The sequence below is a fragment of the Macaca fascicularis genome, chromosome 17, assembly GCF_037993035.2.
Source record: "Macaca fascicularis isolate 582-1 chromosome 17, T2T-MFA8v1.1".
Lineage (NCBI taxonomy): Eukaryota > Metazoa > Chordata > Mammalia > Primates > Cercopithecidae > Macaca > Macaca fascicularis.
The window spans coordinates 87,046,756-87,061,393 of NC_088391.1; the positions used below are offsets into that span (position 1 = coordinate 87,046,756).

General features: G+C 38.8%; 1 protein-coding gene across 2 annotated transcripts in view; it reads left to right on the forward strand.

Moving 5' to 3' along the window:
* HS6ST3 (heparan sulfate 6-O-sulfotransferase 3) overlaps window positions 1–14,638 on the forward strand; it is a 761,225-nt gene that overhangs the window by 36,591 nt on the left and 709,996 nt on the right. The window lies entirely within an intron of this gene.

The window sequence follows — 14,638 nt, forward strand, 5'->3', positions numbered from 1 at the left end:
TTTTCTCCTGATCTCTCATAACTACACTTCTCCCAGACCTGTTTGCTGACTTCATATAGACCATTAATCCATTAGTCCTCTCCTTTTTCCACATCTGCTAGTCAGTCCCTTCTTGACTTCTATTCCTTTCCCACCTAGTGGGGGCCATGTGGTTTATCATCCCAACTACTCTTTCACCAGCATTTCAAACTGTGTTACACTTAGTCTTCCTGCAGCACCCCACTCTGCAAAATATGGAATGAAGATTGATGCTATAGTTTGCTGCTTCCTCTCTGCATGACTTTAGTCGTTGAACCCTTGTCACAGATGCAGCTAGCTGGGGCTGGCATCAAGGGTGGTAACGGAATTTACTAAGACAGTTGTAGGTAAAGAAAGGCAGAGTTATTGGAGAAAGTAGGAAGATACATTGCAAGGGTGCAGCGGGCAGCAGAGCAGAGAAGGGGCTGTCTGCAAAGAGGCAGGGGCTGGAGGAAGTCTTATAGGGTCGTGCTGCTGGGGCTCCATGCAGATAAGGTGTGCAGATAGGGTTTTGCTGCTGGGGTTATGGACAGTATTTGGGATCAGGATGTTGGGCCAGCGGGTTGTTTGTGATTAGCTGTCTCTTGGAACAATTGTACTCCCCGATCTGTGACCACTGCCTCATTGCTGTTTATTTGTCTTATTAGTACCTCACAACCGTGTTGGAGGAAACCAGGCAAATGTTCAGCCTGTCGCCATGACATCATTGAGGGGTCCTGGCTCATCTGGGCCTCTGTGCCTTCAGTTTTCACCTCTCTTTAGTCTTCTCCTTCACCTCCTTTCCTCTACCCCCCACCTCTCATTCTCAGTAGATGGCCTTTGTTTGTTGCTGCATCAAGAAAACTGGGCCTATCAAGGTGATCCCTACTTCTTCTGACTTCTACCTGAAAATTTAGCTACCATTTCAACCATCTTTATATTGTTTTTTGCAATCAAAGACAATGAAATGTTTGGCACTCTATTTCACACCTGTAATGGACTGAATGTTTATGTCCCCACAAAATTCTTATGTTGAAGCCCTACCAAACAATGTGATAGTATTAGGAGATAAGGTCATGGGGGTGGAGCCTCATATGCTAATGTTGCCTACTATGCTAATTCCAGTGGATACTTGCCATTTTTCTGTCAGTGGTTCTCAACATTTTTGATACTAGGGATGGGTTTTGTGGTGTTTCCATGGACCAGGAGTGGTTGGAGGTGGGGAGATGGTTTTGGGATGAAACCACCCCACCTCAAATCATCAGGCATTAGGTTCTCATAATGAGCATGTAACCTTGATTTCTTGCATGTGCAGTTCACAATAGGGTTTGTGTTCCTATGAGAATCTAATGCTGCTGCTGATCTGGCAGGAGGCAGCGCTCAGGTGGTATTGCTCGATTGCCTGCCACTTACCTCCTGCTGTGCCGCCTGGTTCCTAACAGGCCATGGACTGGTACTGGTCTGTGGCCTTGGGGTTGAGGACACCTGCTCTATGTGATCAATTTCCGGTTGAAGCTGTCTGTTATCAGACTTTCTTGATTCTCCTTTTATCTCTCCCACTATTGCCTTTTCGGTCTTTGTAAAGTTCTCTTTTGTCCTACCAATGCCCGTTAAATGATAGTGTTTTTTAGATAAATGTCCTTAGTTCTATTCCTACTCTAGGTACTGTACTTGCAGGATCTCACACATTTTTGTCATTTCATCTACTCCTTGTGTGCTCATTGGTTGCTTAGGAATCAAAGTGAAGTAATGTAGAGCTGTAACATTCTGGTTATTTGAACTGCTTAAATATTAGAACGTAGAGAAGTAGGAAGAGGTAACAGCTCACATATTCCCAGAGGTTTTGAAATAAGATCCCCAAACGCACTGCAGCAGAATCACTTAAATATACATACCCAATCCTATCCCTGAATTTCTGAGTCAGTGTGATTGGGATGGGGCTTGGGAATCTGTATTGTCAAAGGCTTCACGAATTGCTTCCGTTGCACACTTATCGAGTGCTTACTGTATGTTAAGTCCTGTGCTAAGTTAGAAAGCCAGTATTTTGTCGTGGAAATTGAAAATCCTTATCTGTTTTCTCCAGTTAATGAGTAAGATTCCTGACTGCAGGATGACCTACAGAGGGGATCAAAACTTTCTTCTAAAAGCAGCTCTGAATGTGCTTATACCTAATAGAGTTGACCTAGTGTTTGGTTCTGTCCTGTGAGGCACAGCAGTGTGGTGGCCTGGAATATTTAGAAGGTAGGGATTTGCTGATTGTTTATCCCATGGATATCCTCTCATGGACAGTTGCTGACCTCGAGCTGTGCTGTGTCAGGATGGGCCCAGCGTGGGTTGACTTTAAAGTGCATTCCAAGGTAACTTAAGTGGAAGAAGTTGCAAGCTGGGTGTCAGCTGAGGCTGTGCTCCTTAGTTAGCTCCTCAGGAAGGTGCTGAATGGTTTTGCCCCACTTTAGTGCAAAGCTCATCTCTCTTCAAGTTCCCGGGGCCTCCGTTTTCATTTGTTAGTTTACTGGAGATTATAGGGTTCATGAGGGAATTGCATTTGATATCTGCAGCCTCTCTGCATCTCCCAGTTCACCCCTTTCCTGGCTTTTCTGTCTTCTTTCTCTTCCCCTCATTCACATTCCCTCTCTTCTAAGAACTAGACACCTTCCCCTCTTTGTTTTACACAGAGAGCTTGATAACCACCATTTAAAAATGTGAATGTGCCTGGGAGATCTTTCCCTTCATCCCACTGGGTTTATCAAAGTAGTTTTTTTCCCCTGTGCTTTTTTTTTTTTTTTTTTTTGAGATGGAGTTTTGCTCTTGTTGTCCAGGCTGGAGTGCAATGGGGCGATCTCAGCTCACTGCAACCTCTGCCTCCTTGGTTCAAGTGATTCTCCTGCTTCAGCCTCCCGAGTAGCTGGGATTACAAGTGCTCACCACCACACCCGGCTAATTTTTTGTATTTTTAGTAGAGACGGGGTTTCACCATGTTGGCCAGGCTCATTTCCCACTCCTGACTTCAGGTGATCCATCTGCTTCAGCCACTCTGCCAAAGTGCTGGGATTACAGGTGTGAGCCACTGTGCCCAGCTCCCCTTAAGAGCAATTCTGGCAATAAAATTTTCTCTGTCTCATTTTCAAAAATGTCTCCATCAAAGCTGTTTCTTAAACATGAAAGTGTTGGTGGTGATACAGGCAAGAGTGTGAGTGGTTTATTCTGGCCACGGCTCTGCAGGAAGATCGTTTTGTACTTCTGAGGAAGGGTGCCGTGGCAGGTAAACATGCATCCAGGTAACCTGATAACTGTATTAAGGCATATGGAATAAGTTACAGAGGGTGGAACCTGCAGCATAGTTTTGGTTTAGGTAATTTGGGATTGGAGTTTGATTTATTGAAACATCTTCTATTCCGGTTTTTATGGTTCTGGTACAGTAAAGTCATTTCACGTCCCTGGGATCTCTGTCTGTTAGTTTGTATGAAACCAAGAACAAGCGATAACCAAGAATCATAGTTAATTTGGAGCTGAGCTTATCTTAAAAAATTAATCTGACTTATCTTGAGTAATAGTAATAGGCTTTTGTGTGATGATTTGAATTGTGTTTCCCCAGATTTATATATTGTCATCCTAATCCCCAGTACCTCAGAGTGTGGCCTTATTTGAAGACAGAGTCTTTACCAAGTTAAAATGAGGTTATTTTGGGCTGGACCTGAATCCAGTATGACTGGTGACCTTACAAAAAGGGGAAATTTGAGGACAGACTCACACAGAGGGAGATGGACCTGGAATAAATCGTTCTCTCATGCCCTTCAGAAGCACCAACTCTGTAGATTGCTTGATTTTGGACTTCTTACCTCCAGAACTGTGAGGTAATAACATATTTCTGTTGATGAAGCCACCTAGTTAGTACTTTGTCATGCCAGCCCTAGGAAACAAATTAGCAAACCAGTACAGTGTACCTCCTTCCTGGTGCAGAATTAGACTAAATAATCCAGCTCTGTGTTTAGATAGGGGAAGATAATTGCAAAGAGTTTGAAAGATATTCCCATCAAAAATGAGAATATGTACTTTTGGGGAGAAGGATGCTAACTTTTTGGTATATGTGTTAATTTATCCTAGGGTTTTCAAACTTTACTTGTTAGGGAATCTTTTTTGTTTTTTAAAAGAGTGTTAAGGACACACTAGCAGAATGGCTTTACTTTGGTTGAAAGGGCATGTGTGTGGTGCTGGGAGGGCACTGGTGGCTGCCACCCTCCCCTGAGTTGTCCTGGAACCTTAACACTTTAAGAGACAGTGGGAATATTGCTGGCAACTGTTCTGAGTTGACGTAGGAGGAACTGTGCCCGAAGGGTTAATTAGACTCTGCAGGGATCAGGATTTGTTACCATTAAAATGAGTAATATTGTCCTATAGGCAAAACGTGATTTCTGGAAAAGAGATTAATTACGTCTGTCATTTGAGATGGTTGACCAGATCCTATCTGAGGAAGCTTTTAGGATCTAAAGACATGGGGTGAATACCATGGGGAAAAAATAACATACCTAACCAATCATTGTGAACTTGTCTTTCCTTAATTCCTTTTTCTTGAGGTAATGCCAGGAGCACCTATATCCCCAAATCTGCATTCATTATTGGCCCTATTGGTTAAGCCTTGGGCTTTTCAGTCAGCTCTGTAGTATTGCATTAAAAACTGCTTATAAAAGGATTTACATTTAATGAATTTCTGTGCAGCTTTCTCTGAGCTCTTTATCCTATCCTACCTAGTCTGGAGCTTCCTCCTTCAATTATTGCTGCTTTCAGATTTTCAACCTCTTCTTCTCTGATGGTTCATTCCTTGTAGTTATTAGAAATGTCCCAGCCTTACCCATTTTGCCAAACCCTAAGATACCCTCTGCTGACCTTGCAGCCCTGCTCAGCTACCTGCATTTTCAACGCTATTCCCTCCCACTACCAAGCAGAGTATTTGAGGGCCAGGGGGTGTCAGGGACTGCATGAGCGTCTGCCGTGGCAAGTGTACTGTTTCTGATCTTTCTAGGCTTTCCTCAGCTCACTGCCCTCAGCTTTCCATTAAAACTGCCTTGAGATCCTTTGCCAGAAACTGTAAGTCTTGGAAGGTCAAATCTTCACATCTGCTGCCTTTGTACTGAACTCAAAATGAGTCATTAACTGCATCTAAGAGAAGAGTATATTTTACTTTACTAAAGAACCTCTTCTATTCATTGAATGCTTCCATTTATTCTTTAGAATATTTTTCTTTGTTTATTAGTCTACTTAATGCTTAGGATATTTTTTCTTTTAAAAAAACTAACAAAAATCTTACTGGTTTAAGTTAAAACATCTTATTGAGGTTTACTTTTTTAAAAAAACTAAAAAAAAATTGACAATTGTATGTATTTATCGTGTACTCATGATGTTTTGAAATATGTATATTGTGGAATGACTAAATAAATCTAATTAACGTTATGTATTACCATACAAGCTTATCATTTATTTGTAGTGAGAACGCCTAAAATCTACTTTTCTAGCAATTTTCAAGTATATAATGCCTTGTTATTAACTATAGTCACTAAGGTATGTTTCTTGACCTTATTCCTCCCATCTAACTGAAATTTTGTATCCTTTGATCAGATCAACATCTCCCTAGCCTCTTCTCCCTCTCCTAACTCCTGCTAACCACCATTCTATTCTTTACTCCGAGTTCAATTTTTTTAGATTCCACATATAAATGAGATCTTGTGGTACTTGTCTTTGTGTGCCTGGGTTATTTTATATAACATAATGTCCTCTAAGTTCATCCATGTTTTTGCAAATGACAAGATTTCTTTCCATTTTTCAGACTGAATAGTATTCTAGTGTATATATGTATCTATATATATACACACATACACACACACACCCCACATTTTCTTTTTCCATTCATCTGTTCATCTGTTTATAGACATGTAGGTTAATTCTGTATCTTAGCTATTATGAATAATTCTGCAATGAACACGAGAGTACAGGTATCTTTTCAATATATTGATTTCTCCTTTCTTTTGGATATAGACCCAGTAATGGGATTGTGAGATCATATGGTAGTTCTATTTTTAATTTTTGAGGAACCTCCGTACATTTTCTAAAGTGGCTGAATGTTTTATTTTTCATTTTTTTTAAGACAGGTCTTGCTGTGTCACCCAGGCTGGAGTGCAGTGGCACACAATCACAGCTCACTACAGTCTTGACCTTACAGGCCCAAGCCGTCTTTCAACTCAGCCTCTTGAGTGGCCGGGACCACAGGCATATGCCACTACGCCTGTCTAATTTTTAAGTTTTTTTGTAGAGATGAGGTCCCACTATGTTGCCCAGGCTGGTCTCGAATTCCTGGCCTCAAGTGATCCTCCCACCTCAGCCTCCCAAAGTGCTGGGATTACAGGTATGAGCCACTGCACTCCCCAGCTAATGGCTGTTATTAATTTATACTCCCCATCAATAGTGTACAGGTGTCTCTTTTTCTCCACATTCTCACTAACCCTTGTTATCTTTTGTCTTTTTGTTAATAGCCATTATAACAGGTGTGAGGTAATATCTCATTGTGGCTTTAATTTGCACTTCCCTGATGATTAGTAGTGTGGACCATTATTTTATATACATGTTGGCTACTTGTATGTTTTTTGAGAAATATCTCTTCAGACGTGTTTATTTGCCCATTCTTTTTGTTTTTTGTTTTTTTTAAATTGGGTTATTTGTTTTCTTGCTGTTGCATCTTTTGAGTGCCTTTTATATTTTGGATATTAACTCATTGTATCCATGGTTCGCAAAATGTTTTCTCCTATTTTGTGGATTGTCTCTTCACTTTATTATTTCCTTTGTTGTGTAGAAGCTTTTTGATTAATTAATTAATTATTATTATTTTTTGAGACGGAGTTTCTCTCTTTCGCCCAGGTTGGAATGCGGTGGCCTGATCTTGGCTCACTGCAACCTCTGCCTTCCTGTTTCAAGTGATACTTCTGCCTCAGCCTTCTAGTAGCTGGGATTACAGGCGTGTGCCACCATGCCCAGCTAATTTTTGTGTTTTTTTGCAGAAATGAGGTTTCACTATATTGGCCAGGCTGGTCTCGAACTCCTGACCTTGTGATCTGCCTGCCTCGGCCTCCCAAAGTGCTGGAATTACAGGTGTGAGCCGCTGTGCCCAGCCTATTATCTTTTTTTTGAGACAGAGTCTCACTCTGTTGTCCAGGCAGGAGTGCAGTGGTGCAATCTCGGCTCACTGGAACCTCTGCCTTTTGGATTCAGACGATTCTCCTGCCATAGCCTCCTGAGTAGCTGGGACTACAGGTGTGCGCCACTGTGACTGGCTGATTTTTGTATTTTTAGTAGAGCTGGGGTTTCACAGTTTTGGCCAGGCTGAACTTGAACTCCTGACCTCAGGTGATTCGCCCACCTCAGACTCCCAAAGTGCTGGGATTACGGATATGAGCCACTCTGGCCCTGTGCAGAAGCTTTTTAGTTTGGAGTAATCTCATTTGTCTATTTTTACTTTTGTTGCCTGTGCTTTTGTGATCATAGACAAAAAAAAATCATTGTTCAGAGCAACTCTTGGAGCTTTTATGTTTTCTTTTAGCAGTTTTACAGTTTCATGTCTCACATTTAAGTCTTTAATCCATTTTGAGTTGATTAAATGGCTTAAAACATTTAATCCATTTTGAGTTGATTTTTATATAATGTGAGGCAAAGGTCCAATTTCATTCTTCTGCATACAGATATCCTGTTTTCCCAGCATCATTTAATGAAGAGACTGTCCTTTCCCCATTGTTTATTTTTGGCATCTTTGTTGAAATCCAGTTGACTGTAAGCACATGGATTTATTTCTGGGCTCTCTGTTCTGTTCCATTGGTCTATGTGTCTGTTTTTATGCCAGTCCCTTGCTGTTTTTATTGCCATTTACTTTTGTTATTCTTTTATTTCTTTATCTTATGAATTTTTAAAAAGTTGAAACTTTTTAATATTTGTCTTATTATAGTTATACTCTTAAATGTGTCAGCTTATGCCTTTATGCATTTTAATGTCTTTTTCTAACACTTTTAATACTTTATATAGTAATTTTTCACTTGCATTATTTTTTTACCCCCTCTTTTTTGGTGTCATGGTTTTACCTTTATCTTCTTTTCGTTTTCTGTATTTAATATTTTTTATTTTGCTCTTTTTCTGATTTTTATTTTTCACCTATTTCTATTTTAACAGTGTCACAATTTTTTCTTTTTATTTCTAAGCTTTTGGTATCTGTTGTATAGGCTTTACTTTTACTAGTTATTTGCATTGTAATATTCAAAACCCTTTCATGTTTGTCTATTTCTTGTCTTCCTGATATATTCCATTTATTATTTCTTAAAATTACAGACACACAAGCATTTTGTTGGTGATGAAAATTGCAAGCACATTCTTGCCTCTGTAGTCTTGGATGTTTTTGTCCTGACCGTCTCTCACAGTTTGCTCTTTTGGATTTGCAGAATCTCTCTCCGTATCCCTAGTGTGAATTCCCCAGGTGAAATGAAATAATCATGGATAACCCTAGAATTGCGTTATGACACATTTTTGATCCAAGAATGATAATGGTTTTCTTTATGAAAGGGGCATATTTGATATTAGAATTAGAGTTTTTCTTTTCTTGCATCCCATATTGGTCAATTGTGTATTAGACTCTGGACGGTCTCACACCCATTCTGTCTGACACAATCGTTGGGACCTGCAGGTTTCTCAACACTGTGCCACATTACTGAAAGAACAGGTTGGAGGGGAAGGCTGCCCCTGAGACCTGGCATTGCTGAAGAAAATTCTAAAAGACCATTCTGGAAGGAGGCTGTATAGTGAGACCACAGCCATACTCCTGAAATCTGTTCTACCTCAGCCTGCTTTGCATGTTGCGTTTGACCTGCCACCCTTCTTAGCAGGTTTATGGGAGACTCCTGGCTGTGTTGATCTTCTTCCTTCATTCCCACATTATAAGAGGCACGTGGGTTGCAGTTCTCACCATGGACTTTCCTTTCTTTTTCAAAGAAAATATGAGCTTGGACAAATAAAAGTAGAACTCTACTGCTTTCCATTTTGGTAAGACCACACAGGGAATTGTAAGTCTGGTCTGGGACATATACTTTAAAAATAGAATGGTGAGGTAACTTAAAAATCATGCCATATGAGGAACAGTTGAAGGAATATTTAGTCTTATTATAAGAGGAATTTAAAGAAAATGTGCTTGCTATTGGCGGTATCCCTAGGGCTGTCATGGAAGAGGAGTTTGCTAACTAGGGCAGAACTAGATGTAATGGGTGGAATTTACAGGAATCCAGGTTTGGCTGTGTTTATGGAGAAAAACAATTCAAATGTGAAAACTGTTAAATCGCACAGCTTCCTGCTTCAGAGTGGACCAAGATAGGCTAATACGGCCATTGTTAGGCAGGCATTGTGCTTCAGTAGGGATGGTGCCGGGTTCAAGAGCCAGAGACCCACAGCCAGTGAATTAGGCATAGGGTTTTATTGGTGACTTACAGGGATGCTTCAGTGGTAGCAGGACAGAAGAACCGCCACCACTTATAAAAAGCATGCAGTTTATATAGCATTTTCACTTGGCACCTCCACCCCCACCAACAACCTACACCTGGCAACCTTCACTTAACCCAAAAGAAAGGGCCTGTCTCCCCCGTGCAGCCTGCAGTCCACCGGTGGGCTCAGATGTTTCTCATAGATAAGGAATGAATCTCCTGGTTGGCCACCCTTGGAGCTCCCAACACACATTCAGGTGCGTCTGCCATATAGGGTCATTCTGAGGGTATGCATAAGGTTACGTTATCACTGTCAGGTGTATCTACAGTACACAGGTGTGTTTACCCTATAGGAGGTTAGAAGGTTCTGTGATTCTTTGAGCTTGTGTTCATTTTACTTCTGGCCTTAAATTGGATTTTTTTAAAACAAAAATTTTATTGTGCATTGTATTACTTTATTCTTGCACTTCTATAAAACAATACTTGAGACTGGGTAATTTGTAAAGAAAAGAGGTTTAATTGGCTCATTGGCTTTCACAGGCTGTACGAAAGAGTGGCAGCGTCTGCTTCTGGGGAGGCCTCAGGGAGCTTTTACTCATGGTGGAAGGCAGAGCAGGAGCAGGCGTCTTACATGGTAGGAGCAGGACCACGAGAGAGAAGGGGGAGGTGCTGCACGTTTTAAACAACCAGATCTTGTGAGAACTCTATCACTATACAGTACCAAGGATAGGGGGATGGTGCTAAACCATTTATGAGAACACCCCCGTGATCCAGTCCCCTCCCACCAGGCCCCACCTCCAACAGTGGGGATTAGAGTTTGAGATTTGTTGGGGACAAAAATCCAAACTATATCATGTATATTTAAGGTATACAACATGATGTTATGAGATATATATATATATATATATATATGTAGTTAAATGGTTGCTGTGGTGAAACAACATATACAAATGATTTGATTAGCCTATTTCAAAATAGGGTATTTGCATTTGCAATGAGTTTGTTCATCTACTTTTATTTATTTTGATAGAGGAAATCCATTCTCCTCAGCATCATCCTTGGTTATATGCCATCTAGGTGTTGATGGTTTTCCTCATATCCTGTAGACTTTGTGGAGTGAAAGGGTCATGCTAGACAAAAGGTGTGAGCATTGAATTGGAATCATTTTAGAGCTAAACCCTTAGCTTCCTAGAGACTTATTTTATCCTAGTTTCCTTTAATGAAATATAACTAATATATGATGAAATGCATAGTCTCAAATGTATAGCATATTTCGGCAGTTGTATATACCTTGCAGCTACTTCCTGGATGTTCTTTTCATGCCCCCTTTTAATTAATTTCTTCCTCCACCCCCCACCCCCATTGAAAAGCCGCTTTCTGACTTCTGTAACCATTGATTAGTTTTGCCTGTCCTTAGGCTTCATACGCATGGAATCATACCACATGTACTAATTTGTGTCTGACTTTCTTCATCCAGCATAATGTTTTAGAGGCTCATCATCTATGTTTTCGCAGGTATCAATAGTTAGTTTATTTTTATTGCATTTCATGGTATGAATACATCATTTTTCCATTCTCCCCTCTGGAGATTTTGTTTCTTGCTACCTAGAGGAACAATCCCGAACCTTTTTTTTTTTTTTTTTTTTTTTTTTTTTCTCGAGACAGAGTCTCACTCTGTCACCCAGGCTGGAGTGCAGTGATGTGATCTTAGCTCACTGCGACCTCTGCCTCCTGGGTTCAAGCAATTCTTCTGCCTCAGCCTCCCAAGTAGTTGGGATTACAGGCATGTGCCACCACGCCCAGCTAATTTTGGTGTTTTTAGTAGAGACGGGGTTTCACCATGTTGGCCACACTGATCTTGAATTCCTGACCTGTGATCCACCCACGTTGGCCTCCCAAAGTACTGGGATTACAGGCCTGGCCTTTCTGCGGCTGTGGGCCACCATGTCAGCATTTGACCCTACAAGGCCCATCCCTGCTTCAGGCTGCCCAGGGGAGCAGGTAAGGAAGTTGCAAGGACAATCCTGAACATTTTTAAAGAACTTTGAATTCTTTAGGCAAGCTTCCTACTGATCTCATTACTTAATATTGTCATGTTTTTACATCATTGTGCTTATTTTTATTGAAAGAAACAAGTAAGAAGATAATTGATGTGCCGTGTAAAATGCTGATAAGTAAGTGTCTGGCTCCTGGAAAGTCTTCAATGAATGTGCGAGCTTTAATGACAGCAATTAATAGTTTACCTGATTTTGCCCCCAATACTTTTAGACCAGTAGGGTAAAGTGGAATGCTCTGGACATCTATGAAAGTTTAGTGAGGGTTTTAGTAAAATGAGTTTCAGTAAATTTAAAAGTAATTTACGAAATCTGTTATGAATTGCACAGGAATTGAAATGTCACTGCCTCAAATTTATGAATAGCTTTACATGTTCAAAGTTATATTCTTTTTGAAATAAAGTAGTGAATTATATTTGTTACCACTTTATACCAGCTAAAGATTGAAACTAACCTACTTGCAATAAGAGAATTGAAAAAACTTCTTTTATGAGCTTTGTTGAGGTATGGTTGATATATAATAACAAAGAATATTTACAGTTCATAAAATTTGATACATTTTCACATGTTTGTACCATAAAACCATCACCACAACCAAGATGATGAAGACATCCATCATTTCTAAAAGTTACCTGGTGTCCCTTTAAAATTTTTCTCTCCTGTCCTAACTTTCACCCAATCCTATCAACCACAGTATCAGATTTCTGCCAATATGTATTTATTTGCATTTGTAGAGCATGGTTAAGTGGATATTAAAATAAATTATGGCCTATCTATGTTGTGTTAAAATTAAAATAATGCGTTTGAAAAATAATTACAAGGGAAGTACTTATGTGAGATACAATGTTATGTGGAAAAAATGATATAAAATTATTAATACAGACTGAATTTAAATTGGCACACACAAAATGCCATTAACATATATAGAAAAAAATGAGGGAAACATATTAAAATATGGTTATTTCTGGGTATGCATGATTATAGGTGATTTATTTAATTTATACTATTTTATATTTTCTAAATTTAGTAAAATCAGAATACATTATTTTATAATCAGAAAAATAGTAAAGCAAGCCTTGAATTAGTTGATCTAAGTATTCAGCAAACATTTTATAATACATTTCCACTTGGCTGAGGAATTTTCACTTGAAGATTTGAATTGTAAATAGTTAAGAATGTATTCTCCAAGTGAAAGGAAAAGTTGTGATAAAGAAGCACTGTTTTTTTTCTGAAAGTGCTAGAATACTTTGGATATTAATGTAAGTGTTCTGAGTAATCATATTAATAACTAGGGTATGTGAAATAATTCCTTCAGTAGCTGACTGCTTAGCCTCCTGGAACTGAACTGAACGCATTATGTGAGCTCTCTTGGTAATGAAGGTCGCAAATCAAAGGAAAGAATACATGAAAAAAGGATTAGAACAAAAAGAGCTAAAGCCATAACTCTACATCCCTGTTATAATGAATCCTATAATTTGATGAATGTAAGCGGGTAAAAAATGGCATTTAATGAATTAAGGATGAGCTGATCTTCCCTGTTGTCAGTTGGGAATGAAACCCTTTTCCTGAAATACTGTAAGATTCAGGAAAAAAAAAATCCATGTATAAAGTAATTTGTTATATATAAGGAAATTATACTTCTTATAAAATTATAATTCATGGTGAAGTATACATCATGAAGAGGTGAAGAGTAATTTTTCTTCATGAGTTTTGCATAGGACTACAGTATATGAAACATAAACAATGATTACAAAGTTTATATATTTAATTTTACTTACTTTAACTAAATAATAATTGCCTATCTCGTGTTAGCAGGCCTCTAGGAAAAATTGTTTTAAAAAGCAAAGAGTGGTATCTCTGTTCTCAAGACACATAAAGTTTAGTGCATTATTTGGGTGCAGTACTTGGGCCTAAAACCAAGTATCCACAGTCGACCCTTAAACAACATGGGTTTGAACTGCTTGGTTCTAATTATATGCAGATTATTTTCAATAAATATATCAGAAAGTTTTTTTGAGATATGGGACAATTTGAAAAACCTCGCAGATGAACCATATAGCCTAGAAATTTCAAAAAATTAAGAAAAAGTTAGATAGGTGATGAATATATAAAATATGCATAGATACCAGTCTATTTTATTATACGCTACCATAAAATATACACAGATCTATTATAAAAAGTTAAAATATATCAAAACATATGCAAACAAACACATACCATACGTGGTGCCACAAATGTAAAACATAAAGATGCAGTATTAAATCATAACTGCATGAAATTAACTGTAGTATATATTACTGTAATAATTTTGTAACCACCTTCTATGACTATTGCAATGAGCTCAAGTGTTGTATATGCTTAAAACACCATGTGACACTAATTCAGTTTACTAGAGAGCTGTTCATCTCTCTGGTAAGTTGCTTATTGCAGTGAAAAGTGATCTCTCTTGGTTCTGGTATATTTTTCATAATATGTAATGCAACACTGTAAACCTTGACTAACACCATGGGACCCAAATGTAATGGCACTAGTGATGCTGGAAGTGGTCCCAAGAAGCAGAGAGATGTCATGACATTACAAGAAAAAGTTTAATTGCTTGATATGTACCATTGACGGAGGTCTGCAGATATGGTTTCCTGCCATTTCAAGATAAATGAATTTTGCTTAAGGACCATTGTAAAAAAAAAAAAAAAAAAGGGGGGGAAATCTGTGAAGCCATTGCTGTAGTTACACCAGAAGGTGAGAAAACCTTGTACTTTTTACAAAATCCTTTTTATCTCATACCAAAAATGCAGCTTTTATGTGGTGCAGGATTACTATAAGAAAGGCATACCTACAGACTCTACTATGATTGAAGAAAAATTGAGATCACTATAAGAAAGGCATACCTACAGACTCTACTATGATTGAAGAAAAATTGAGATCACTACAAAACAACTTAAAGAAAAAGGAAAGTGAAGGATCAAAGCTGGAGAATTTACTATCAGCAAAGGATGGTTTAATAATTTTAGAAAGAGATTTGTCTTAAAAAATGTCAACATAACAGGAGAAGCAGCTTTTCCTGACAGGTTCCCAGATGCCAGCAAG